Here is a 27,276-nt window from a genome sequence, read left to right on the forward strand (position 1 = left end):
CGTGGGCACCATCCAGCCAGGTCCTCCTATGCTGGGCTGTTCCCTAGCCCACATTTGAATAATTTGGGTTTAGGAATCACAATGAAGCTTTACCTCTATATTATGTTCTTGCTAGCATGTTTTGGGGAAGGCTATAATTTAGCACCTCTGCCCCCAAAGATGGGGAACAGAGTCCTTCTGCTTTGTCAAAAGGGTGGCAGGAAAAGCAGGAACTAGATCCAGCAGTCTTGGCTCTGAGGATCCCTCTCTCCTTCCACGAGCAGTTGCCTTTGCTTTCTGGAAAGCTTTCCTTTCCCAGGTAAATGGCTAGTTTACCTTCCGGGTAGATGCTGCAATAAATAGTGCAGGTGATTCAAACAGTCTAGGTGGCAGAACACCTGGAGGTTGTGGTGCTTTTTCAGCTACTGTGCATTGATCACCTACTGTGTGCCATGTGCTTGATGGATACTGTGGTATCTAAACTGCCCTACATTCTGCAAGGTGGATACTATCCCCACTTATTTTCCAGTGAAAAAATAAAGGCGGCCAGGCGCAGTGGCTCATGCCTGCGATCCCAGCACTTTGGGAGGCCGAGGTGGGCGGATCATGAGGTCAGGAGTTCGGAACCAACCTGACCAACTTGGTGAAACACCATCTCCACTAAAAATACAAAAATTAGCCAGGCGTGGTGGCACATGCCTGTAGTCCCAGCTACTCAGGAGGCTGAGGCAGGAGAATCGCTTGTACCCAGAAGGCAGATGTTGCAGTGAGCTAAGATTGCGCCATTGTACTCCAGCCTGGGTGACAGAGTGAGACTCAGTCTCAAACCCACCCCCCCACAAAAAAAAACCCCACAAAGGCTCAAAGAGGTGAAATAGTTGCCCAAAGTGACACAGCTAGTAGGTGGAAAGACCAAGGTTGGAAACTTAGAACTGATTTACTCCACTCTTCGAATGAAGCTACACTGTTTCGTGAGGACCAAATTATCAGCCCCAACACCTCCTCTGGCAGTGAGGCCTCCTCAGAAGCATGAGGATTCATGAGCAAGTCTTGTCTCTGCCTGAAACAATCAAGCTGAGAGGTGGTACCTGCAGAAGGCCTCCCCACCCGGAATGATTTCCTCTTACCTCCACAACCACCACCACCGGCATGACAATAATTACATAAAGGACGGCAAAGAAAGGCATTTCTTTCACTCTGGGATCATGGAAATATCCCTAGCCTTTTCTGGAAAGGTCTCATGTGGGCACGTCTAGAACATAACACAGGCCGTCGAGACTCATCTCGGACTTTCTCGCTCAATGTTTTTGTGCCACTTTTTGTACCCACCCGTTGCAGTTCCCCCTGGGTAGCAGAAGCCAGAGTTGTAATGAATTTATCTTAATATGTAGTCTTGATTTTTAAAATTCAGGTCTATAGCATCTCACACACATTGAAAAGTTGAGAAGGACCTTGAAGCTCATCCATTTTATTTTGAGACAGGGTCTCGCTCTGTTACCCAGGCTGGAGTGCAGTGGTATGACTGCAGCTCACTGAGAGCCTTGACCTCCTGGGTTCAAGTGATCCTCCAGCTTTGGCCTCCTGAGTAGCTGGGATCACAGGGATGTGCCGCTACGCTTGGCTAAGTTTAAAATTTTTGGTAGATACGGGGTCTCTCTGTATTGGCCAGGTTAGTGTTGAATTCCTGAGCTCAAGCCATCCTCCCACCTCAGACTCCCAAAGTGCTGGGATTACAGGCCGCTGCACCCACCTCATTTTAATCTCCCTTATGTACAGTTGGGGAAACTGAGGTCTAGAGCTGCTCAGACACTTGCTAAAGCTACAACATGTGGTTAGCGGTGGGGGCACAGTATTCCCACAAAAGGCTGCTGGGTCATGGGTTCCCTTTCTCTATCTCAGAGCTTCCTTCCTCTCTCACACTTGATTCTTTTTCTTTTTGTTTTGAGATGGAGTTTCGCTCTCGTTGCCCAAGCTGGAGTGCCGTGGCGTGATGTCAGCTCACTGCAACTTCCACCTACTGGGTTCAAGTGATTCTCCTGTCTCAGCCTTCCTAGTAGCTGGGATTACAGGTGTGCGCCACCATGCCTGGCTAATTTTTTTCTATTTTTAGTAGAAACAGGGTTTCACCATGTTAGCCAGGCTGGTCTCGAACTACTGACCCCAGGCGATCTGCCTGCCTTGCCCTCCCAAAGTGCTGAAATTACAGGTGTGAGCCACTGCTCCCAGCCACTTGATTCTTTTTCTAACCTACTTCTGGGACTCCTCCATTGAGAGATAAAGCAAGCTGAGCAGGACCTGTGGGCACAGAGGAGGGAACCGGGCGGTCACTCACTCCCAATCCCAGGCTGCAGCTTGGGACCAAAGGCAGCCTGGTGAGAGGCTGGCCTCAGAGCATCTTTGCCTCAGAAACAAATGTCCTGAGGCCACGACTCCATATGGAGACAGGGACAGAGGCGAAGTCCCTCAAATGGATGCCAGCCTGAGGAAGCCCCAGTGGCAGGGAACTTAGGGAGGCCTGGGTCCTGATCCCCACTGATCCCGAGAACAGCTGTGAGCTCCAGAGTTTCTGGTGTGTAGCAAATTCTTAGTGAATTACTGCCATTGAAACCACCTCAGAGCCCCACAGGAACCCAGGCTCCTGTCTTCAGGCATCTCACTTTGTTTTGGACAAAGAAGGATGGTTCACTTTTAATCAGCAGATCCAGTTCTGAATGACTTTTAGCTGCTCTTCAAAAATCCCACTGATCTTCAAAGGAAGATTTCTTACCATTGAAAAGCTTCAAAGGAAAGCGCCACAGACATTGAAGACATTTCTGCAAGAAGAGTTCCCCCAAAGGCTTGCAGCAGTGATTTTTCAACCCTCTGCCTGTTAGAATCATCTGGTAAGATTTGAAAAGCCCCCGAGCCCTGACGCCACCTGCCTAATTCAGTCAGAATCTCTGCGAGGTTGGACCACTGGATATCAGTATGTTAAAGTACTTTGGCAGGTGACTCCAGTGTCCCACGGTTCAGACGCACTGATATAATCAGTCGAGTCTCCCAGGGTGAAAAGCACAGCCATGGTTTGGAGAGCTAAGTTCTCATGTGATTGCTCAAAACTATCTATTTAACCACCTCGTTGTCCTAGTTTTCCACCCTCTCTTCCCGAAACTCACACATAGTGGGGCACACCTGGGTTCATTTCATTGCTCTGATTGGATTCAGGTCCAGTCAGACCTAGTGCCCTGGTTCAGCAGTTCTGAATGTCTGAATGGTAACTTTCTTTTTCTTTTCTATTTTTTTTTTTTTTTTTTGAGACGGAGTTTCGTTCGCCCAGCCTCATTTGTTCCTTTCTTAAGTGCTGTGAGGTTAGTATTATTCCCATTTTACAGATGAAGAAACTGAAGTCCACAGACACTAAGTGACTTTCCCAAGATCACCTGTGGCCAGCAGCAAAGATGAAGAGGCAAAGAGAGTGAGGCTTGGGACCACCAAACAGAACGACAGGAAGACCATGCTTTGGTGGACTGTTGCTTTCCTCCTTCCCACCTCAAGGTGTGTAACAGGCTGGAGCCATCTAGAAAGTTACCATCCAGGCCAGGCGTGGTGGCTCACGCCTGTAATCCCAGCACTTTGGGAGGCTGAGGTGGGTGGATCACAAGGTCAGGAGTTCAAAACCAGCCTGGCCAACATAGTGAAACCCTGTAAATACAAAAATAAGCCAGGTGTGGTGGCACACGCCTGTAATACCAGCTACTCGGGAGGCTGAGGCAGGAGAATCACTTGAATCTAGAAGGTAGAGGTTGCAGTGAGCTGAGATCACGCCATTGCACTCCAGCCTGGGTGACAGAGTGAGACTCCATCTCAAAAAAAAAAGGAACAAATGAAATCCTGTTGATCAAAGACCTGGCCTAGTGCCTGCTCAGTGAAGGAGAGGCACTCACTGAATAGTAGCTAATGTTTGTATTCACCCAGTTTTCCAGGCCTTTCATTATCATACAAAAAAGACTCAAAGAAGGGGACAGAGCTTAGGGATTTTTCAAATCTCAGCAGACGATCTTAACGTGTAGAGGGTTGAAAATTGCTGCTCCAAGCCTTTGGGGAACTCTCCTTGCAGAAATGCCTTTAATATTCATGGTGTTTTGCTTTGAATCTTTTCAAGGATAAGAAATCTTCCTTTAAAGGTCAGTTTATTTTTAAAGAGGATACTACAGCGGTCAGTTCTATTTTAACGCACATAGGAGAGGTGAAGAATTTCCACTTCTTCACTGTTTTGTTTTGTTTTGTTTTGTTTTTGTTTGTTGGTTTTTTGAGATGGAGTTTCGCTCTTGTTACCCAGGCTGGAATGCAGTGGTGCGATCTCTGCTCATCGCAACCTCCGCTCCAGGGATCAAGCAATTCTCCTGCCTCAGCGTCCTGAGTAGCGGGGACTACAGGTGTGCGCCACTATGCCCAGCTAATTTTTGTATTTTTAGTAGAGATGGGGTTTCACCATGTTGACCAGGATGATCTTGATCTCTTGACCTTGTGATCCACCCGCCTCGGCCTCCCAAAGTGCTGGGATTACAGGCGTGAGCCACCGCGCCCGGCCTCCACTTCTTCACTGTGAATTGCTGAGATGTGAATATTGAGATCACAGTCAGCCATTTACACATGACAGTGAGTGTCCTTCCAGTGGATGTTGACCCAACAGTTCCCTCACAGGAGGGACCACAGTTCAGTGCATAACCAAGAGCAGATGTGGAAGTCCGTCAATGTCAAGATCCTATCTTTCTTTTTCTCTTTTTTTTTTCTTTTCTTGAGACAGAGTCTCGCTTTGTCACCCAGGCTGGAGTGCAGTGGCACAATCTCGGCTCACTACAACCTCTGCCTCCCAGGTTCAAGCAATTGCCTCAGTAGCTGGGAGTAGCTGGGATCACAGGCTTGCACCACCATGCCAGGCTAATTTTTTTGTATTTTTAGTAGAGACAGGGTTTCACCATGTTGGCCAGGCTGGTCTTGAACGCCTGACCTCAAGTGACCGTCCCCCCCTCCCCGCCGCCCCCTGCCGCCTCGGCCTCCCAAAGTGCTGAGATTACTTTGGGTGTGAGCCACCATGCACAGTCCTATCTTTCATGATCGAAGAAAAGTAATTCATAGCTCCGTACTTGCCAGGTTTTGACTGCTTTACAACTGGGGCACCTAAGAGCTGAGAGGAGAAGCACCCCCCGCTCCTACCAGCATGAGTCAGAATTACTTATGTTTATCAGATGCTTTCAGTTTTCAAAGTATTTCCTGTATTCATTGCCGTAACTTTGGGAGAAAGGCAGAGGGGATGGTGGGGAGGGGGTGCCTTATACCCATTTTACAGATAAAGAAACTGTGGACTGAAGTTACTCGACAGAACTGGGACGGAAACAGCTGATATTTCCAAGACAGCATACTGATTTCTTAAATGTGTTCTTAAATGTTTTCAGAAAAACATTTAAGAACTGTGTTTTTAGCTTCCAAAGCATAGGGTATCTGGACTTCCAGGAAATAAACTGACTCCACTGGAAGACTACTATGAGCCAGGCGCCCTGTTAGACGGTAGGAAGAACAGTGAACAAAAGACACACGTGGTGTGTCCTCACAGGGCCCACAGTTTAGTGGAACTTGACCAGGGGCCTCACTCTTGCCTCTAGTTTGTTCTTCTGTGCAAGGTGCTTGCTCTTGAACCTGACCTTAGCAGTGACTCTATGTGAATCTCCACTGGGGACATGCTCCAGAAAAGCAGCTACCATTGCCCGTCAGCCAGATGCGCGGCTTTTCCGAGGCCACAGCTTATGGCCCCTCTGTTTGGCCAGCTGGTGCCTTCACACGGCTGGTGATCAGAGCCCTGCACAAGTCACCTCTCACGTCTCAGACACTTGGGGTCTGCAGGACCAAGCCAGAGCCCAGAGGCCAGAAGCCCGGCCTCATTTTGTTGGTCCAAAGCTAACAGAGGAGCCTCCCTGGCGGGTATTCCCTTAACCACAGTCTGAATTACCATCCTTGGCCACAGGCTGGTGACTTCTGTAAGTTAGGTGTTAAAGGTGGAAGAATGGGGAGGAGGAAGGTGGGGGAGCTATTTTCATCTTGTCACAGCAGCTTAAAACACCAGCTTCTCTTGTGCCTTATTTAGATGAATAGTCTTGACCTAAAAAAAGTCAAAGCTGTGACTCAGTTGAGCGCCCAAGTTGCTCAAAATGCTCTGAGCTCCTGTCTGGGGCTATACTGAAGAATGTCTTTGGAAAGTGTGAGGTGGGTACCATGTTTCGGCAAATGAAAGAGCTTTGGAAATCATCCCCATGGTTTTCCGGCCCAGGATGAAAAGTGCCAGGGTTTGCCAGTCCACCTTGCTGTTTTTGCCCACTCTTATTTTTAAATAGCATGATGGTGGGGGTAGGGGCTTGCCCATTTAAGAACTGTGTTTTTAGCTTCTAAAGCATAGGGTATCTGGACTTCCAGACATGCCAAGATCAGCTCAGAGACCAGCCCCACACTGGGGAACCACATAGGTGATGTGCATCAGGGATGTGCTCCCTTGGGCAGAAGCACCACATGGCAGGGCCACGGGTGAGAGAGGCATGGTCATCACCAGGATTGCCCGAGGGAAGACTGTGGAGTTCGTGCGTTTGCCTCTGGCATCCTGAGCTGTCCTGCGGTCACTGCACAGCCCCTTATCCCAGGCCCCACTGTGGTGTCCTGCTCATGTCTTATTTCCCAGAGAGTATCCCATACTCCGGGCCATGCCTGTGTCTTTATACTATTGCTTTTTGTTCCTGAAGAACCTCCATTGGCAGGAGAGCAATGTGCTCCCTCACTCTGTCCCAGTGTCCAGGCTGCCTGGGCTCAGACTCTAAGCAGGAGGCACAAAGGTGACCGGGTTTGAAGGCAGATGTGTGGGTTCTGGGGACTTAGGTTCAAATCCCATTCATTCTGCTTCCTGGTTTGGTGACCTTGGTCTAAGGCTCTTCACCTCCTTGAGCCTCTGTTTCCTTTTCTGTGACAGTTTCCTGGACCACCAGTCCACAGAAAACATTTCCACCAGTGGCTTCAGACAAATACGCACGGTAACGGTGGGCCTTGTATACATGTTGGGATCAGGCTTTGGTTGGAATGTCAGTGCCAATACCACCCAACTGACCCCTCCAACACCGACAGGCTTGACTAAGTTATGCTCAGTCTCTGACATCCAGAAAAGTGTGGGTCATTCTCACAGCACAGGCTCTGCAGCCAGACTACCTGGCTGAGTGGTCCTGGGTAGGCATCTTTGTCTCCTCATTGAGGGTGTGGGTAATACCAGTACCCATCTCATGGTGTTGTGAAGATCAAATGAGCCAAGTCATGTAAAGCTCTTAGAACGGCACCTGGCACCACACAGGCACTTGAATATTATCACGAGTGGCTTATCTTTGTAAAGAATGCTCAGATGCATCATCTAGTTTGCACTTGATTTCTACAACATCCTGTGAGAGGTAGAGCATTGAATCATTTTGCAAATAAGGAAATTCAGATCCAAAGTGATGAAATGTCTCACTTGAGAACAGAGCCCAAGTTTTCTGCCTCTAAGACCAGTGCTCTATTTTCTCTGCTGCACGGACAGAAGTATTATTAAAATTAAGCTACAAAGGCCCATCGCAGTCAAGTCACAAGTCAATATCTTTGTAAATTCTTGTCAGGGATTGGATGAAAACAAGGATAGGTTTAGATGTGGTTTTTGGATAGTGGGTTCCCCATTTCACTATTAGCAGTGAAACAAAGTCAGGGGTGACATGCCAGCTGACAACATTTCTGCAAAGATGCCCTCAGAGTTCCTCTAGGGCAGAAATGGGTGCCTTTCTAGGTTGGTGGTGGATAGGAAGGTGATAAGAGAGGAGATGAAGGGTCAGGTGTATTCCCCTCTTTGGTGTCTTCCAACAAGCTATATATTGCAGGAGTTTCTTCACTGGAGTCTGGCTGCTGTCATTAAATGCCCGCTTCAATTAAATACAAATAATAATACATTTGGTTAAAGCCAGAATCCAACATTCCAAATTGAAAAACAGTTCCAGAAATACAGAGGGGCAAATGCAACCGGAACCCTCTGCCTGAGCCCTGGTTCCCCTCATCCAGTCATCCACCTGCTCATCCATGCAGTCACATGCTGTCAACCAGCCTGTGTTTATTCCGCTCTGCCTCTTACAGGCAGCCCCATGACAGTTTTCTGTGGCTCATCCAGCAGTCACAGCCGTGGCTCAGAACAGGAGCCCTGGCGCCTCTCCTCCGGGGCAAACCTGGCCAAAAGCAGCAGCTCGGTCAGCCTCTTTGGTTTGCCCTTCCCTCCCTCTCTCCCTTTTAATCTGGACCAGTGACTTCAGATGTGGCCAGGATGGTGACTTCCCAGAGCACGGCTGTTATTTCGTTTCCATATTTGGCCCACCTGGATGCCATGAGTTTAATTTCAAGGCACAATTGAGCCCTGGTTTTTTTTTTCTGCTTCTCAGAAACAGGTCCTCCCAGAGTCACCTCTTGGGTCCTCCCTTGCCACACACAGCTGGTTCCACTCATGCCCTCTCATCAGAAGGGCCCAGAACGACTCCACCCTTGGTCACGGTGTGCATCAGGGCCTGAGTCAGGAGATGCTCAGGAACCTGGACGCCCTACACTTCTGTATTGACAACAGGTTCAGGGAGCAGTCAAGAGGGAGGGCAGATGGAAATCACAGAGCACCAGGAGGCAGGGATCTGCGTTCTTCTTAGTTCTTATTCTAACTCTGCCAGCAGCGACCTTGCTCTCAAAGCCCAGGGAAGAAGCTCCACCTTTCTCTTCCTTATTTTCTTATCTATACCTAGGGATGGGCACCTGCCCTTCTCTATAGGGCTATCGAAAGGACCAGGAGAGACAATATGGCTGCCACATTTGAAGATGCTCCTATCTGAAAATTAGTTATTATGGTCAACAGCTTGATACAGGGACCAAAAAGAGTCCTGGTGACTCAGATGCCTGATTCCTACCATTGGCTTAATGCTTTTATGCAACCAGCAAATGAGATGAACCCCCTCCATGATCTCAGGCTGGAAGTTCATGCCCAGACAGTGCTAGGAAGGGTTGAGAAACTGGGACTCTATGACAGAGCAAGTTCATACAACTCACAGGGCAAGTAGCTAGAGATGATATCGCTGTTGATGCTTATGGTTGTAAACAGGCATCATGGTCTTAAAATCTTTAGCCACAGTGTCTTAAAAGGCACCAATGTGAGAATATTCATCTGTATAGCAGGGGTTTTTATGATTTTTTTTTCAAAAAAAATTTTTAAAAATTTTAAGTTCCGGGATACATGTGCAGAACGTGCAGGTTTGTTACATGGGCAAACGTGTGCCGTGGTGGTTTGCTGCACCTATCAAACCATCACCTATGTATTAAGCCCAGCATGCACTAGCTATTTATCCTGAGGCTCTCCCTCCCCCTGTCCCGGCCCCATGGGCCCCATTGTGTGTTGTTACCCACCACGTGTCCATGTGTTCTCATCGTTCAGCTCCCAATGTGGGAACATGTGGCGTTTGGTCTTCTGTTCCTATGTCAGTTTGCTGAGGTTATTTATTTATTTGAGACAGCATCTCACTCTGTCGCCCAGACTGGGATGCAATGGCACAATCTCAGCTCACTGCAAACTCTGCCTCCGAGGTTCAAACAATTCTGCCTCAGCCTCCTGAGTAGCTAAGACTACAGGTGCACACTACCACTCCTGGCTACTTTTTGTATTTTTAGTAGAGACAAGATTTCACCCTGTTGACCAGACTGGTCTTGAACTCCTGATCTCAATTGATCCTCCCACCTCGGCCTCCCAAAGTGCTGGGATTATAGGCAAGAGCCACCATGCCTGGCCCCACTTCATTTATTTTTGAATCGCTGTATCTTCTTATTCTCATTTCCCCTGATATCTCTCCCTTAAGCCGATCATAACTCAAAATAACAAGGTTAAAACAATTCAAGCTTCACTGTTTTATTCTGTGTTAACTGAAAGAGTTTTAAATATCCTGCTCTTATTTTTAAATTGGATACACAGAACATTTTGTGAATGGTGAAGCCATCAAGGCAACACGATTTTTGACTAACACATTAGAGTTTTTACATCATAATATTTTGAAACTACTTGCAGAGGATTATTTCTCAGATCCTCAATGAAAGCAAGATCTTCCTTTGGGGGAAGATATTTAGAAACAGCCAAAAATGAGTAGAATCCCTGAGGCTTTAACAGCTATCTTTAACATTCTCTAAAAAGAAGGCTAGTGCCTTGAGCAAGCTCCTGGGTTCCACTCTCCGATACCCTCCCAAATATGCCTGCCTGGTGACAGGATCTGGGGACAGGGGCAGTTGCTCTAGGTCCTTCTTTTCATAGAGCCTGCCCTGCCCTCCTCCAGCCCTACTCTTCCCCATGGGCCCAAGTGGCTCTGCCCGGCTAGACCATCCTTGGGGCTCCAGAAACTCCCAAGTTCCTGCCCAAGAGTCCCCAAATGCATTTTCAGGACCTGTGTGACCTTTTCTTCCATCTCTCCAGGCAAGGGCAGACTGCCCTGCTGCTGTGTTTACCCTTGGCCAAGGAGGGAAAGGGCAGCTGTGTGTAGGGGGCTGGGGGTATCAAGGGGCATTCACCTGAGATCCCTCGTGGTGTGAGACAGACCTGGGAGTGAAAGAAAATGGGGGAGGGGAGACCCCCAGATTGGGTGCTCTCCCCTGATGCTGTATTTGGATTTGGAACTTTAAGGAGTGTGAACATTCTAAATCTGAACCTGGCATTCCATCTCGTTATGAAAGTATTCGTCAAGCTAGGAGGATAGAACATATTTGATTTCATGTTACGTTAGCAGATTTACTGCGGCTTGTGGTCCATGGCCTCTGTCTGTACTCTTGCCCTGCACGGGTTAAGAGGCTTGAGCAGGGACAGGGCGGTTCCTCTGGCCTGGTGTCTGCCTCCCAGCTTGGAAGACCCCATCTTCACCCCAGATCCTGGCTTTTAGCTCCCCCTTGGTGTACTATTACTGGGCTCAGGGCCAGCCTCTTTCACACCTCCAGCCAGCCCTGGTTCTGCAAGCCCTGGGAAGGGAATTCCAACAACTGGGAACCGACCTGGTGAATCGGGCTGGGACTTAAGTTTGTGTTTGTTTGCCTTTGTTTCGAGACATGGGAGGCCATGAAAGAGAAGGGCTCTTCTGTGGCAGATTGTCTCTTGAGGCCGCTCCACAAGAGATCTGGGACATGGGCAGCAGGCCAGTTGCAGGGAGTAGACGGTAGCTGGAGCTCTACTCAAACAGGGAGATCAGCTGCATCAGATAGCGAGACAGTGGAGACCAGATTCAGGGCAAGACCATGAGTGAGGCCTGCAAAGCCGTATCAGAGGCAGATCCAGGAGCAGCAACTGAGCGCTGGTCTGTTAGGGGACAGCAGAACCCCCTGGAAATGCGTTTGTCCACACTCCTCTCATGGAAAGCACTGCGAGGCGTCAGGAGGGGATCTTAGTCTGGGGTGGGAGTGTCAGACCCTCAGCGGCATGTTGCTGACAGCAGCGTTGGTGCAATGCCTTCCGGGATGGTGGGCTGAGTCACTGCAGGGCTTCCTTCTGCTCGGGGTTCTGCTCTCTTCCGGACTCACTGTAGGCTCTGGGACAGAGTATCTGATGGCAACATGAGTGATGAGCGGACCGGGGCATATGTAACAAGGCACTAAAGCAGAGGACACGCTCCAACTGGCAGGGATTCTGTTCATGGCCCAGCTCTCCAGCAGCTGTCCTCACTGGCTTCTTCCTTGCTAGAACTCTCATGGCTGATGAGTCTGGACCTCATATTTCTGCACTTATGAAATCTACCCCTGTCCCTCTATGTGGTAGGTCCCTATACCTTATCCTAATAGCCGTGATAAGGCCTGACATTCCAGCCGGGTAGACAGACAAGAAATGTTACTGGCTGCGAATCTGTACGGGTCTGTAGCAACCTCAATTCTTGCCCCTTCAGAAGAAAGAATTCGACTGAGGGGCATAAGGCAGAAGGAGAGGCTGAGGCAAGTTTTGGAGCAGAATTGAAAGTTTATTAAAGAGCTTTAGAGCACGAATGAAAGGAAGAAAAGTATACTTGGAAGAGGGCCAAGCCAGTGACTTGAAAGACAAGCGCGCACTTTGAGCTTCTGACTTTGAGTTTGAGACGCCGGCATACTTCCGGGGTCTTGCCTCCCTTCTCCCCCCATTCTTCCCTTGGGTCGCCTGTCGGCATGCACGTGGCCTGCCAGCTCTCGGGAGGTGAGCACGCGCAGTGTGTTTGCTAGTGTTGTACGCCGATCACGTGAGATGTTCTTCCCTTACCAGTCGAGTGTTCCTGTAAGGTCATACACCGGTGAAACTCGGCCATTTTGCCTTAGAGTGTGCATGTGTGAGCCCACGCACCCAGTCCCTGAGATCTTATCAGGAAGCTACTGATCACCAGTTTCAGGTTTTTCCTATCTATAGGAGAGACTGCCTTTCCCTGGAGCTGGCTGTGACTGATGATTATCTTAGAGCAACTGTTAACTGCCGACCATCACCTGATGTTCCGCCTGACAGTCCTGGTGGTGAGGGGGCGGGGTGGCCCTCTCCTGTTTATGTTTGCCTAGCTGCCTACTGTAACAGAAAGACACAGAAACATACAAATGCATCTCATTAGGACCACAAAGCAGGGCCTGGGTGTGGAGTGTGACTGGGACAGGGGGATCAGAGAAGGCCTCTCTGAGCAGGTGGCATTTGAACAGAGGCCCCAAGGGAGTGAAGGAGCCAGGTAGGTACTGGAGAGAGAAACCACCCTGGGCAGAAGGGTGTGAAATGAGTGAGGGGAGGGAGGTGGAAATGAGGGTAGGGAGGTAGCTGGAAATGAGGATGGGGAGGTAGCTAAGGTTCAGATTGTAACTGCTTGAGGGGTTCTTCCTGCTCACTGCGTAAAGAAAGACCACAGCATTGTAGTAGAGAAAGAGTTTGATAGGTGCAAGGCTGGCCATGCCGTGTGGGAGATGGAATCTGGACTCAAATCATCCACAGGTTCTAAGTTAGGGGTTTTTCAAAGGCAGTTTGGGGGAAGGCATGGGTAAGGCCAGGTCATGGGTGCCTGCTGCTGATTGATTGGGGTGGAGATGAAATCATTGGGGGCTGAAGCTGCCCTCTGAAGGGCTGAATCACTTCTGGGTGGGGCCACAGGAGTGGGGTTGGCAGTCCAGATGGGCCATGGGTGTCAGACATGCATACAACCTGGAAAGATATCTGAAAAGGCCAATCTACAATAGTGGTGTTAGTTGCAGGAGTAATTAGACAAGTTTCGCATCTTATAACCTCCCAAATAATGGCTGACAATGTTTATATCTGCACCTGAGGTGGATTCAGCCTTCTCTCCTCCCCCAAGCCTCATGGCTTTCCATTAGCTTTACAAAAGCAGTTGAGTATGGCACAAGGCCTATTATTTACACTGTAGCCTAAATGTCTTCCAAAGCAAGCTCAGCCCAACAGCCCAGGAATAATTAAGGGAAAGGCAAGATTGCGGGAGGGTTAGCTTAGTTTACTGGTATAGTTTTTCTCACTGACAGAATTTTTGCAAAGGCGGGTTCCAGATGATCTGTGGCCTCACTGGCTGTGGGGAGGGCTTTGGATTTTATTTATGGTGATGGGATGTTGTTGGAAGGTTTGAAGAAGGAGAGTGATATAATATGACATCCGTAAGGAAGAAATCGCTGGGACTGCCAAGCAGTTAACGGATTGGAGGAGGCCAGACTGGACACCTGGAGGTGCTTTGAGAGGCTGCTGCAAACACCCAGGCCAGGGATGCCCGCAGGGTGCACTCAGTAAAGTGTTCTCAACCAGAATGTAGGGACTTAGTGTACTTCTAAGTGGGGAAATATGTATGTGGATATATGAGGGTGTGTGTTTATGTGCTTCTAAGTGGGGGATATGTGCGTGCGCGCGTGTGTGTGTGTGTGTGTGTGTGTCTTTATTTTCATGAACCTCTAATTAGGGTGAGTTTGTCTCTGTAGCCCTGGCTGGAGTGCAGTGGCATGATCTCAGTTCACTGTAACCTCCACCCTATCCCCAGGTTCAAGCAATTCTCGTGCCTCCGTTTCCTGAGTTGCTGGGATTATAGGTGTGCACCACCACGCCTGGCTAATTTTTATCTTTTTAGTAGAAATGAGGTTTTGCCATGTTGGCCAGCCTGGTCTCGAACACCTGGCCTCAAGTGATCCACCTGCCTCAGCCTCCCAAAGTGCTGCGATTACAGGCATGAGCCAATGCGCTCGGCCTCTAACTAGGTTTTAGCACTCTTTTCAATGATAAATGTAGGCAACAAACCACAATAATATGAGCAGTGCCTGGGACTCTGTCACCACTAGAAATCACAGATGTTTTTATATCACATTACATCCAGTCCTGCAGCTCTCTAGAAACATTGCTTATACTTATCCCTATTTTGGAATTATAATAGTTATTAAACTTGCCACCAGATCTTGTTATTTAATGCAGTAATAACAAAGCACATACATTAATATTTCATAAATCTATTCTTTAAAATATTTTGGTAAATATATTATTTTAATATGATTGGTTTCCTTTATAATTCTCTGTATTTTATTTTATGCATTTAACAACATTATTTTGATAAAGAGGTGGCAGGAGTTTCGTGGACATAGCGTGTGTGGCGAGAAAGGGTCACGTTCTGGATGTGTTTTGCAGGTAAAGCCAGCAGGACTTGCAGATGGATTGAAAGTGTGGAGCGGGGGTGGGGGGCGGGGGGCGGGGGGTGGGGAGTGGAGTTAGGCCTCCTTAGTCTTTGGCCTGAGCAGATGGATGCAAACCAATGGTGTTACAGAGAAGAGGCAGAGGAGGGGAGGAGCAGCTTTGGGGGGCAGGAAGTAGAAAGCTTCATTTTTGCCTGTTGATTATTGTAAAATGGCGAGTGATGAATGTGCTGGGAAGAAATCGTGTTTATAAAGCTTCTGGCACGTAGTAGACCCCAGTGGTAGCTGTGATTGATAACTTGCCCCACATCAAGGACGTGGCAGCAGTGAAACAGGGGCCAGGTCTCAAGAGCAGGGTCCGGTAGACAGTCCTACATATGAATCTAGAATCTAGTCATATATATGAATCACATTTGGGAGGCTTCAGTCTATAGATTGTATTTAAAGCTGTAGGTCTAGATACAGTAAATGTCAATGCACCCATTTTCTGGATAAATGAGAATTGAGGCTCAGAACCACAAAGCCCATTTGTTACCTACCGTGGGCAGAGCCAATTCCTTCAGCCTGGTCTTCTGCTACTAGAGTTCTTTCTTGGCTTCACCAGGCTGAAAATAACCTAGTGTGGTGGGTTAAGACCCTCATCTAAGGACGACTGCAAAGAGGTGTTACCTGGCAGAAGCCTCCCTGTGCTCAGTCTGGCACCAGAAAGAAGAAATCCACAACGTTTCCTTCCATTGACAAGTAGGATGACTTTCTCCTAATTCAGATCCCTGTGTGCCTGTGGAGCCCATGGTCACTTCATATTCAATGCTGAAATTGAACAGCTCCAGCCGCAACACATTTCAGGCAGAGATTACTTTAGAAAGGTGGTAATTAGCTGCACAGCCAGAGATGTTCTCATATACGACTGCTCACATTGATGCTCAACCTCAAACACTGTTTACCAGAAGCACAAGGGTGGTTAGTAATTTTGTCTCAGACATGAACGCCAGGAGCAGTCGTGACCGACGTGACTGACTGGGCCTCGGTTTCCTTATCTGTGAACCAAACAGGTTCAACGAGATATAGTGAATGCCCCAGAGGCCCTAACCTCAGGTTTCACTTTTCTCTGAACTTGCTTGGTCTTGTGTGGGTGCCCTTCTGAGGAAGGTCCTCATCCAGGGAGGAGGGGGAGTTCCAGGTGAGGGCATCGGGCTTTCTCCTCCTGGCTCACTGCTTGGATCTGGAGTAAATCCTTCTGTGTTTTGAGACTGCATCCTTTTTAAGCTCCTGAAAAAGGGAAGCTTTCAGAAATGAGTGGAGAGATGAATTCCTTGATTACAGAACACTTGAAACACAGTACAAGGGCCCAGAAGAATCCTTGATTTGAATCACCGTAGAAGTATTTCTCAAGTGTTTTGTATCACATGGACCATGGGCATTTGTATAGACATAAATGTGATGCAGTAGAAAAAATAATGTGGGCTCCGGAGGCAGGAGACCTGGCCCCGGTCTGTGCTGCCGCTTCCTGGGTGACCTGAGGCAAGCTGCTCATTAGAGGTACTGCTGGTGCTTACTATGTGCCCAGCGCTTTATAAAGATGATTTCTTCCCAGCACAACGATCATTCTCCATCTTACAGATGAGGAGACAGGCTGAGGGCAGTTCTCCAGCTGGGAGATGCAGGGCTAGCATCTCACATATTCAGACTCGAGATGCCTGGACAGCCTCAGCATCCTCTCCTGTACCTTTGCAGTCTCCGCTCACCCCTGCAGGGAGGCCTGGGGAGAAAATGCACGTGAAGCACCTGGGACATCACAGTTGCTCAACAAACATCAGTTTTTCTCTCATTTCCATGCTACATATGGAAATGCAGAGAATACAGGCTGGTAGTTCCAGAGAAGATTCTTTCCATTCTCTCTCTCTCGGCTTTTTTCAGTTATTTAATTTTCACCAGCCTTAGAACCATTGAGAGACAGCAGCTGGCAGGCAACTCCCCAAGCCCCTCATTCAGGGCTCTGCTTTATGCAGGTCTGTGGGAAGACTGTTCTGCTGACCTTAGAATCAGCTCATATCCCCTGAGGACTGACTATGCACCAGCCGCTGCAACCAGCACCTGTGGCATCTTCTACTTCGTCCTCAGAACAAGCCTGCAAGGCAGATTTGATTGACAGCTCCATTTCAAAGGTAAGGACACTGCGTCTTAGGGAGGGACGGTCACTTTCCTGAATCCACACAATTTGCCAGTAGCAAGGTCAGAATTAGATATCTGCTTTACTCCTACATTCCTCATGCCTCGTGGAAAATAGACATTTCTTTGGGCGAACTGGGATTTGCCCATCTGCTCCCAGCTGTCTCCTTTGCTCCCTCGAGGATCCAGTAAAACAAAACCCAGCCTAAAATAGGTAAAATCTAAAATGAAGATTCCCAAGCATTTGGGAGGCCCCAGAGCTTTAAGTAAACAGTGGTCCTCAAAAGGAAAGCTTTGTGTGTTACAAGGCAAAGACACACCCTCTGACTTAGTAATTGCACCCCTGGGGTTTCTGCTCAGGCTATATTTAACGTAAAAAACCTCCACAAGTATATTTACCATAAAGTTATTTCAATATTTGAAATTTAGAAGCAACATAAATATCTCAAGGAAATGGTAAACTACTAGTCATTGACAGGACAGAACATTATGTAGCCATTAAAATTGTGATTATTTAGGCTGGGCGTGGTGGCTCATGCCTGTAATCCTAACACTTTGGGAGGCTAACACTTTGGGAGCCCAGGAGTTTGAGACCAGTCTGGGCAATGTGATGAAACCTCATCTCTACAAAAAATACAAAAACTAGCCAGGCGTGGCAGTGTACGCCTGTGGCCCCACCTACTTGGGAGGCTGAGGCAGGAGGATCACTTGAGCCTGGGAGGTGGAGGCTGCAGTGAGCAGAGATTGTGCCACTGCACTCTCCAGCCAGCCTCAGTGACAAAATGAAACGCTGTTTCAAAAAAAAAAAAGAAAAGATGATTATTTAGACTATATAGAAATGAAGAAACATTTATATACATATCACGTAAGATTAAGTGTAAACCAAGTATAAAATACATGTGTGATATGATTGCAGCTTAACTAAGTGTGTATGCATGTGAGCAAGGTCTGGAAAATGAATTAATGAAAATGAAAATAGTGGTGTTAGGTTGATGGAATTACAGGCGCTTTTAACTTTTCGATAAGGCAGTACCTGCTCATGTTAAAAAACAATTCAAACAATAAAAAAGGTGTGAACTGATCATCAGAGAAATGAAAATCCAAATCACAATCAGATACCATCTCACACCAGGCAGAATGGCTATATTAAGAAGTCAACATGCTCGTGAGGTTGTGGAGAAAAGGAAATGCTTATTATACACCATCGGTGTGAGTGTAAATTAGTCCAACCATTGTGGAAAGCAGTGTGCCCATTCCTCAAAGAGCTAAAAACAGAACTACCATTCAGCCTAGCAATCCCATTATGGGGTATGTAGCCGAAGGAATAGAAATCATTCTACCATAAAGACACATGTACTTGGATGTTCATTGTAGCACTGTCGACAATAGCAAGGACATGGAATTAACCTGAATGCCTGTCAATGGCAGATTGGATAAAGAAAATGTGGTACATATAGACCACGGAATATTATGCAGCCATAAAAAATGAGATTATGTCCTTTGCAAGAACATGGATGGACCATTATCCTTAGCTAATGAACGGGGAATCAGAAAACCAAATACCATGTGTTCTCACTTATAAGCGGGAGTAAATGATAAGAACACATGGATACATAGAGGGGAACACCACACACTGGGGCCTATTGGAGGGTGGAAGATGGGAGGAGAGGATCAGGAAAAAGAACTACTGGGTACTAGGCCTAGTACCGGAATGACAAAACAACCTGTACCACCCCCATGACACAATTTTACCTATGTAACAAACATGCACACGTACCCTGAACCTAAAATAAAGATTAAAAAAGAAAAATGTGAAGTTGAAAGCATTTCAGCTCTCCAGTGGTAGTGCCTATTACATTTTTTTACATCCTTGTCATGAATGAGTTTTAAATTTAAAAATATACTCAATGCTATTTTTAGTTAAAAACAAGCCTTTTTTCCCCACAATGACTAATGCCTGTGTCTTTCAGATCATTTGAATTTTGTAAATAAGATTTTTAGTTTATTATAATTTTTTTTTAAGCGACAAGTTCTCACTCTGTTGCCCAGGCTGGAGTGAAGTAGTGCAATCATGACTCACTGCAGCCCCAAACTCCTGGGCTCAAGTGATCCTCCCTTCTCAGCCGCCCAAGGAGCTGCGACTACAGGCATGTAGCATCTTCAAATCAATCTCTGACCACTGCTTCTGTCGTGTCGCATCTTCCTCCCTCTTATGATGACATTGGGCCCACCAGGATGATCCCAGATAACTTTCCATCTCAATCTCTTCAGCCTAATCACATGTGCAAAGTCCTTTTCGCCCCGTGAGAGAACATATTCATAGGTTCCAGAGATTAGACACAGACATCTGGGGTGGGAGGGATTATCCAGTCTGTAAAATGGCCCAGTACTTATGATTCTTGGTAGTTGCTATACCAATGTCATTTTAGTCTATGTAGCCAACATCATGACATGAACTCTTAGTATTTTTTTTTTTTAAGTGATTTTGTTTGTTGTCTCAAACTGACACAGTCTCAGAAGTTTGTAACAGCTTAACCTTCCAGAAAGCATGCTCGGCTTGGACAATCTAGGACCATAGAATGCCTTTCTCCGGCAAAAAAATGGAGAATGACCTTTCCTGACCTTCTGTGGTAGGAACAGTCAGGGAGAAATAGTAATTCTTTTAGGCCCATGCCACTTTTGAATGTTATGTGTCCCAAGTTACTTAAGACAACCAATTTGGAGGACAACTTGACAAGGTCTAATAAAGTTGAAGATATACATACCCTCTGATCCAAGAACTCTGCTCTAAACATTGACCTTAAAACTCTCACATATACACAAAGGGATCTGTACAAGAAAGTCCGTTACAACTTAGTTAGCAGTAGCACAAATTGAAAACATGGATAGGAGAATGAATAAACTGAGATATAATCATTATCTGAGTTCCCCCCAAAAACAGACTCTGAGACAAAGATAGAAGTAGTTTCTGTGGGATGAGGTCTCAAATGTTTGACAGCCAAGTATGACACTTAGGAAGAAGCCAGCAAGCCACAAGGTGCGTTCTTGTGGTGGACAAAGATGTGCTGCCCAGATTCCCCTCCAGGAAGCTGCAGGGGTTGGCATCAGCAGAGGGCCTCCAGCTGGCAGCTCCTCCAGGGTCTGCCTCAGCCATAGACAGCAGCCTTACCCAAGGTCATGCCCACTCCAGGACAGCCCACAGCCAGTGACTGAGCAAGGCAGGGGTATAAAGACCCAGCCATTTGAGTCCACCACGAGACACTCTAATGGGTTCTACTGTACCTGCTCCCCAGCTCCCCGCAGGTTGGCCAAGGCTTTCTCAGGCCAGCGTGACAGTTCTCATCCTCCTTCCGCCCAGTCCTGCTTTCCCCTGTTTCCTTTTGCAGGTGTTGATTCCTAATAAACATCTTCCATCCCAAACTCCAGCTTAGTATCTGCTTCTGGAAAACTCGGCATGAGAGGATTATCAAGCAACTTACCACTGTGGGCAATGAACTGCAGCTTAATGCTGCTGGGAAATTCTAGGAGGTAGTGTAGAGTGATGCCTCAGGGTTATCCTCCCTGAGAAGCAAGGGAGCTGGGGTGTTTATCCACCAACTTCCATCGGTCATTGGTGAGGGCTGTTCCTGGGGGCTGTGAAATCTCAGGCATTTGGGCCTGCTCTGTGTGGCAAGAGAGCATGCTCCCACAGCCGGAGAAAGCCTGCGGACAATGATGTCTGGGCGCGGGTGGATCGCTTGAGGTCAGGAGTTCAAAACCACCCTGGCCAACACGGTGAGACCCTGTCTCTACTAAAAATACAAAAAAAAAAAAAAAAAAAAAAAAAAAAGCACTAGCCAAGTGTGGTGCTGCATACCTGTAGCCCCAGCAACTCAGGAGGCTGAGGCAGGAGAACTGTTTGAACCCAGGTGGTGGAGGCTGCAGTGAGTCAAGATCAGTCCACTGCACTCCAGCTGGGTGGCAGAGTAAAACTCCATCTCAAAAAAAGGAAAAAAAAAAAAAAAGAAGAAAAAAAGAACCCACTTTAAATATAAAAACAGAAATGGGTAAAAGGCAAAAGGATGAGAAAAGATATGCCATGCTAACATTTGTCAAAACAAGACTGAAGTGATTATATTAATACCAGACAAAACAGATTTCAGAGCAAAGGATATTACTAAGAATAAAGAAGATAATTTGAATTAAATTATAATGACTAAAAGGTCAATTCATCAAGATGGCATGATCTTAATGATTTAGACACCTCGAAACAGAGCTTCAAAATACATGAAGCAAAAACTGACAGAACTGCAAGGAGTACACTCAGATCCACGATTATAGTTTGAGATTATAGAACCTTTCTCTCGATGACTGAGAACAAAATGAAAATCAGACCAAATGATTTAGTTCAACTGGAATGGAAAGGGCAGGAGAGGAGTGAGGGAAAATGAGTTCACTATCCTGGAGGGCAGATAACAAGACAAAACATAAAAACAGAGATGAACTCAGTAACTCGGGGGGCCACGGGCATGGGCCTGTTTAGCGAACCTGAAGCTCTCCTACTACTCCCCATAATTAGGACAAATGATTTCCCATTTCCATAGTCTCAGTTATCCTTTTTATTTTTGTATAAATAATCCACAAGTACACGCCAGAAATATTGTTGCCCTTTAATCACACAGAACGGGTCCAAAGCAGAATCCTTTGAATTGTGTAAAGCCAAGCTAAGAGAATAGTCTGTGACAGACAGGGGACCTTCTTTTTAGTCCAGTCTTCGATCCATCTCTGAGTGAGGTCAAGCATAGAAGGTGGAAACAAGGAAATGATGTAAGACACCATAAATTAAAGGATAGTGAAGAATGAACAGAGGTACTGAGGAGATAGTCCATCTGTCTACCTATCAACGACCCATCATCCATCCATCCATCCATCCATCCATCATCCATCTACTCACTCATCTAATAATTATTAACACCTTAGTGGGAGGAAAGTTTATCTGTACCTTTCTGACTCTTAACCCTATTCAGGAACAACTGAGACCTTATACCTTGTTTGCCTTTAGGGAAAATTACCATCAAGGCACACACAGATTGTACCTTGGGGTACACTCTGGCAGTAACAGATATCCTTTTGCATGAATAATGGTCTATCTTGTCAATTCAAGCTATTTAATTTTAATTTTAACTTTTTCTTTGAGACAGAGTCTCACTCTGTTGTCCAGGCTGGAGTGCAGTGGTGTGATCTTGGTTCACTGCAACCTCCACCTCCCTCCTGGGTTTAAGTGATTCTCCTGCCTCAGCCTCCTGAGTAGCTGGTATTACAGGCACTCACCACCATGCTCGGCTAATTTTTTGTACTTTTAGTAGAGACGGGTTTTCACTGTGTTAGCCAGGATGGTCTCCATCTCCTGACCTCGTGATCTGCTGGCTTCGGCCTCCCAAAGTGCTGGGATTACAGGCGTAAGCCACCACGCCTGGCTTTAAAATATTGTAAATTTACCTTAAAAAAAGCTAACAAACCCACATCATCCAGCATGACAAGGGTACAAAAAGGAAAACAAAATTATCTCATCTGTCCTTGTCCCATATCCACCCACTTCTCCTCCCCAGAGGCAACCCTTTCTACTAGTTTCTTATGTGTCCTTTCAAAAATAATTTATGCATTTACAAGCATACATATATGCATGTAATGCATATTTATTAAATGCATTATGTATATTATGCATTATATATATTATATATATCATGCTTGTAAATGCATATGTATTAAAAATCATCTGTTATTGATCAAAGTTCACTGTGGACTTTAACTTGTACACACACAAGCGCGCACACACACACACACACACACACACAATCTTGTTAAGTGCCTTACAGAGGCAAGGCCAGGTTCTGTGGCTCATGCCTATAATCTCAGCACCTCAGAAGGCCAAGGCGGGCAGATCAGGAGGTCAGGAGTTTGAGGCCAGTCTGACCAACATGGTGAAACCCCGTCTCTACTAAAAATACAACAAATTAGCTGGGTGCGATGGTGTGCGCCTGTAATTCCAGCTACTCAGGAAGCTGAGGCAGGAGGATCGCTTGAACCCAGGAGGCAGAGGTTGCAGTGAGCCAAAATCAGGCCACTGCACTCCAGCCTGGGCGACAGAGCGAGACTCTGTCTAAAGAAAAAAAGAAAAAAGAAAAAAAAAGAAAGAAAAGAAAACAGCCTAAGGCAAAGCTTCTGTGCTAACCCTTTATGGAGGGATGATCCCAGGGCACAGCATGAGTTAGGGGAAAATGGAAACCAGACGGTGCGCTAATTTCCAAGTGCTGCCATAACAAAGTACTGTTAATATATACTGGATGTCTTAAAACAACAGAAAGGTATTCTGCCACAGTTCTGGAGGCTAGAAATATGGAGTCAATGTGCTGGCAGGGCCATGCTTCCTTGGAAGCTTCTAGGAGGAGGATCTTTCCTTGTCTCTTCCAGTTTCTGGTAGCCCCAGGCATTCTTTGGCTCGTGGTGAACTAACACCCATCTCGGCCTCTGTGGTCACATGGCATTCTCCCCTTGTGTCTATGTCTGTGTGTCTCTCATCTTTTTTTTTTTTTTTTTTTCTTTTTTCTGAGACTGGCACCTAGGCTGGAGTGCAGTGGCGCGATCTCAGCTTACTGCAATCTCTGTCTCCCAGGTTCAAGCAATTCTCTGCCTCAGCCTCCCGAGTAGCTAAGATTACAAGCCCACACCACCAGGCCCAGCTACTTTTTGTATATTTAGCAGAAACGGGATTTCACCATCTTAGCCAGCCTGGTCTTGAACACTCGTGACCTTGTGATCCACCTTCCTCAGCCTCCCAAAGTGCTGGGATTACAGGCGTGAGCCACTGCGCCTGGCCTGTCTCTCGTAACTGGCTTAAAGACCCACCCAACTCCAGGATCGCCTCATCTTTCATTATATCTGCAACAACCCTATGTCCAAATAAGTTCACATTCTGAGAAGCTGGGGGTTAGGACTTCAACATATGTTTCTGGGGGCACAATTCAACCCATAACAGGCAGGAAAGTAATCTCATGATGATGTTGCCGAGCCGGCTGAAGCTTCACGAGAAACACAAAGCATCTGGGGTTCAATGGCAGATCTCGAGAGAGGCACATGGAGCCACTGTGCCTCAAACCCGTCTTTTTGAGATAAGGAAGAAAAGAGTTTACCTGCAAGATCTTATCATCCCCCGTCTCTCCTTGATTAAAGTTCGCCCATGGGGCTTCAACTCACCCGTATTTTTAGACGGTGTTCCTGCCTCCTCCGGTTGGCCACTAGAGAAACCAGATCCCACGGCCCATGGCATAGCACTTCATCCAAGTCAGGAAGTGTTGGGGGTGTCAGGCAGGGCCTCAGTGGGCTTGTGCAGGTAAGCCCAGCGCTCAGGCGTAGAATCAGGAAGGGGAGGTTCCAACAGTGCCCGTCGCAGGGGTGTTCCTAGGGCCAGCCTGCCTTACAATGGCCTCCGAGTCCCAAATCGTCTTCCTTCACATGGATTGGACACTTATTTTCTCTTAATGTATCTGTCAGAAACGACAAACAATTATCAGGCATCCATGAAGGGCTTCAAGGCAGACTTTGAAAAATTTGACAACCCCTGCGAGTATCAGCAACAGTGTGGGAGTCTTAACTCCCGGAGACTACGGCCTTCTTCTACAACTTTCAGCTGATTTTTATTGAGCTCCTGCTATGTGCCAGCCACTGTGTAAGGCACTAGGAATATCACAAAGGAGCCTGCATTCAAGAGGGAGAGAGACAATAAACAAATGTTAATGCAATTATAATAGGGCCCCGATCAAGGAAATACAGGGAATTAAAAGATCCAGCTTTGCCTATATTGCTCTTTATATTATCCTCTTAACTTTAAAATATCAAACAAGAAAATGTGGAAAATCTGGAGATGTTAAGGGCAGTACAGGATGCGATGCGTTCCTTTTATTATTAAGCAGGCAGGACCTGCACTGAGGCAAAGGCAATTTTGTTGGTTGGAGGGGAAGTAGGTAACCAATATTTTGTCTGGCCTGGTCTGGATAGCTTAGGGCATCCTAAATTCAAATAAACTCAGCCCAGCCCAGGAGTCTGACTTTATTGTGCATCCTAATTTCTTGGAGAGCTTGTTTAAAATGGTAGCTTCCTGGAGCCTACTCTCTGGGGTTGATTCCCAATGTGGGATAGGGGCCAAGAGCAGATGCCTGGCCCACCGCGGCTCTCAATACATTTCTGTCGAATAAATGAATTCCAATACAGGCAATGCAAGAATCACACTTTGATCTAGAGAGGGAGGCAGGGGGAAGTTTTTCACATCCCATAGATGTTCCTGGGGGCATCCTGTACTTGGGCAAGGAGAAGGAAACCCTGTTCCCACCTTGTCCCTCATATGTCCTGTGGTCTCCTCCTCCACCTAGGACCCAGAATTGAGGCTGGCAGTATTTACACTCTAGGTCAGCTCTATTTGGGGTTGAAGTTTTGAGAGTTGGCCTGGGCACTTAACCAAGATTTATAGCATTATTTCTACTGGAAACTAATTGAGATTCAAACACCAATTTAAGACATGAACGTCTTAATTTACAAAAAAAAAAAAAAAAAAAAAAAAAAATTGGCACATGTAAAACGGTGGAATTTTATGTTATACGAATCACACCTCATAAAACTATTTTTAAAAAGTGACAAGCAGATCGCAAGATGACCCAGCAATGCTCCCTTACATTTGTGAAGCACTTCATAGCACAAAACGTTTTCATTCCTATTATCTCATGTAAGCTTTGCCACATCCTCCGGAGCAGATATTGTAATTATTTTCGTTTGAAACTGGAGCAAACTGTTTTCTTCTGTTTGTTTTTTTGTTTTTTATTTTGTTTCTTTTTTATTTTTCTCTCTCTCTCTTTTTTTTTTTTTTTTTGTCTTTTTGAAGCAAACTGTTGTTAGTGACTTAAGTAGAAGGTTAGCAGTTCCTTCACCGCACTTTCACGATTCCTTTGGCCACCATATCTTAGGTCTGTGAACACCTTTCTTCAGTTAGAATAAACTTGGGAACAGAAAGAGGGTCCAGGCACCTGCTTTTCTTGTCTGTTTATCTGTTGTAACTTCGAGCTGGTCTTTTCTCTAGTCACCCACTTTGCTGGTTGTGTGTGCTTGATGGGGGCTCTGGGTGAAGCCCCTGCAGAAGCTGCTTCAGCCCCAGCCCACCATTCAAGTCTTAGGGTCAGGGCTTAATTTTTAATTGGAATAGCACTGGGAGTCAGTTTGGAGGAGTGGGTCCAGAGCGGGTTAAGGAGTTTGAACCACATCTGTAAGCCAATTATTTTCATCCTTCGCTCAAAATCACTTATGCCCAAGCTTTTAAAAACACATCGGCTGGGTCAGGCGTGGTGACTCAGGCCTGTAATCCCAGCACTTTGGGGGTCCAAGGTGAGTGGATCATGAGATCGGGAGACTGAGACCAGCATGGCCAACATGGTGAAACCCCGTCTCTACTAAAAATACAAAAAAATTAGCCGAGCGTGGTGGCGAATACCTGTAGCTGCAGCTACTTGGGAGGCTGAGGCAGGAGAATTGCTTGACACTGGGAGGAGGAGGTTGCAGTGAGCCAAGATTGTGCCATGGCACTCCAGCCTGGGTGACAGAGCGAGACTCCATCTCCAAAACACACACACACACACACACACACACACACACACAAACCCCAAAAAAACAAAACAACAAAACAGAAAAAACACGTAGGCTGGGGTCCAAGACCAGTTCTACAGAATCAGAATTTGGGTCATTCTGTTACCTAGCAGGGTTGACATTCTCGCCGTAGGCAGTGAGTGCGTATTGAAGGAAGCGAGTGACAGCACTGTTTTAGGAAGATTAATTTGGCAATTGTAGGAGGGAGAGAGGGGAAAGGAAGAAAATTGGAGGCAGGGAAACTAGTTAGGAGGCTCCAGAAATAGACTAGGGATAGATATGCTAAGATCTGAAACTGGCGGGCAATGAGAACACCATGTGGAGGCAGTTGGAAGGGCTCTGTGACACTTGGGTGTCAGGGGAGGGTCAGGGAGTGAGGAAAGAAAGAAAAAAAGTCAATGGTTTTCGGCAAAACCCACTAAAGCAAACACTTTACATCCTTGAGTCATCAATTCTTTATCTGGGAGAGTGAAACCTACAGCCATGGATTCAGTGTCTCCTTACTGTCAGCAAGCTCAGTGATCAATAGGGGCCAAGATTTGTGTCTGTCCGTCCTTCCTTCCTTTCTTCTTTCTTTCTCTTTCTTTCTTTCTTTTCTTTTCCTTTCCCTCCTGCTTCCTTCTCCCTCCCTCCCTTCCCTCCTTCCCTCCTTCCCTTTCTCCCTCTCTTTCTCTGTTTCCCTCATATCCTTTCCTTCCTTCCTTTTTTTTTTTTTTGGCAGAGTTTCACTCTGTCACCCAAGGTAGAGTGCAGTGGCACAAT

The 27,276-nt window shown here is 46.7% G+C and overlaps 1 protein-coding gene across 1 annotated transcript in view; it reads right to left on the minus strand.

Moving 5' to 3' along the window:
* USP3 (ubiquitin specific peptidase 3) overlaps nt 1-24,366 on the minus strand; it is a 174,366-nt gene extending 150,000 nt beyond the window's left edge. The window contains exon 1 of the mRNA XM_074393504.1: nt 24,082-24,366. The gene's annotated coding sequence lies outside the window, so the exon portion shown is untranslated. The remainder of the gene's footprint in view (nt 1-24,081) is intronic.
* Nucleotides 24,367-27,276: the final 2,910 nt, after the last annotated feature.

This window comes from Saimiri boliviensis, chromosome 2, assembly GCF_048565385.1.
Source record: "Saimiri boliviensis isolate mSaiBol1 chromosome 2, mSaiBol1.pri, whole genome shotgun sequence".
Classification (NCBI taxonomy): domain Eukaryota; kingdom Metazoa; phylum Chordata; class Mammalia; order Primates; family Cebidae; genus Saimiri; species Saimiri boliviensis.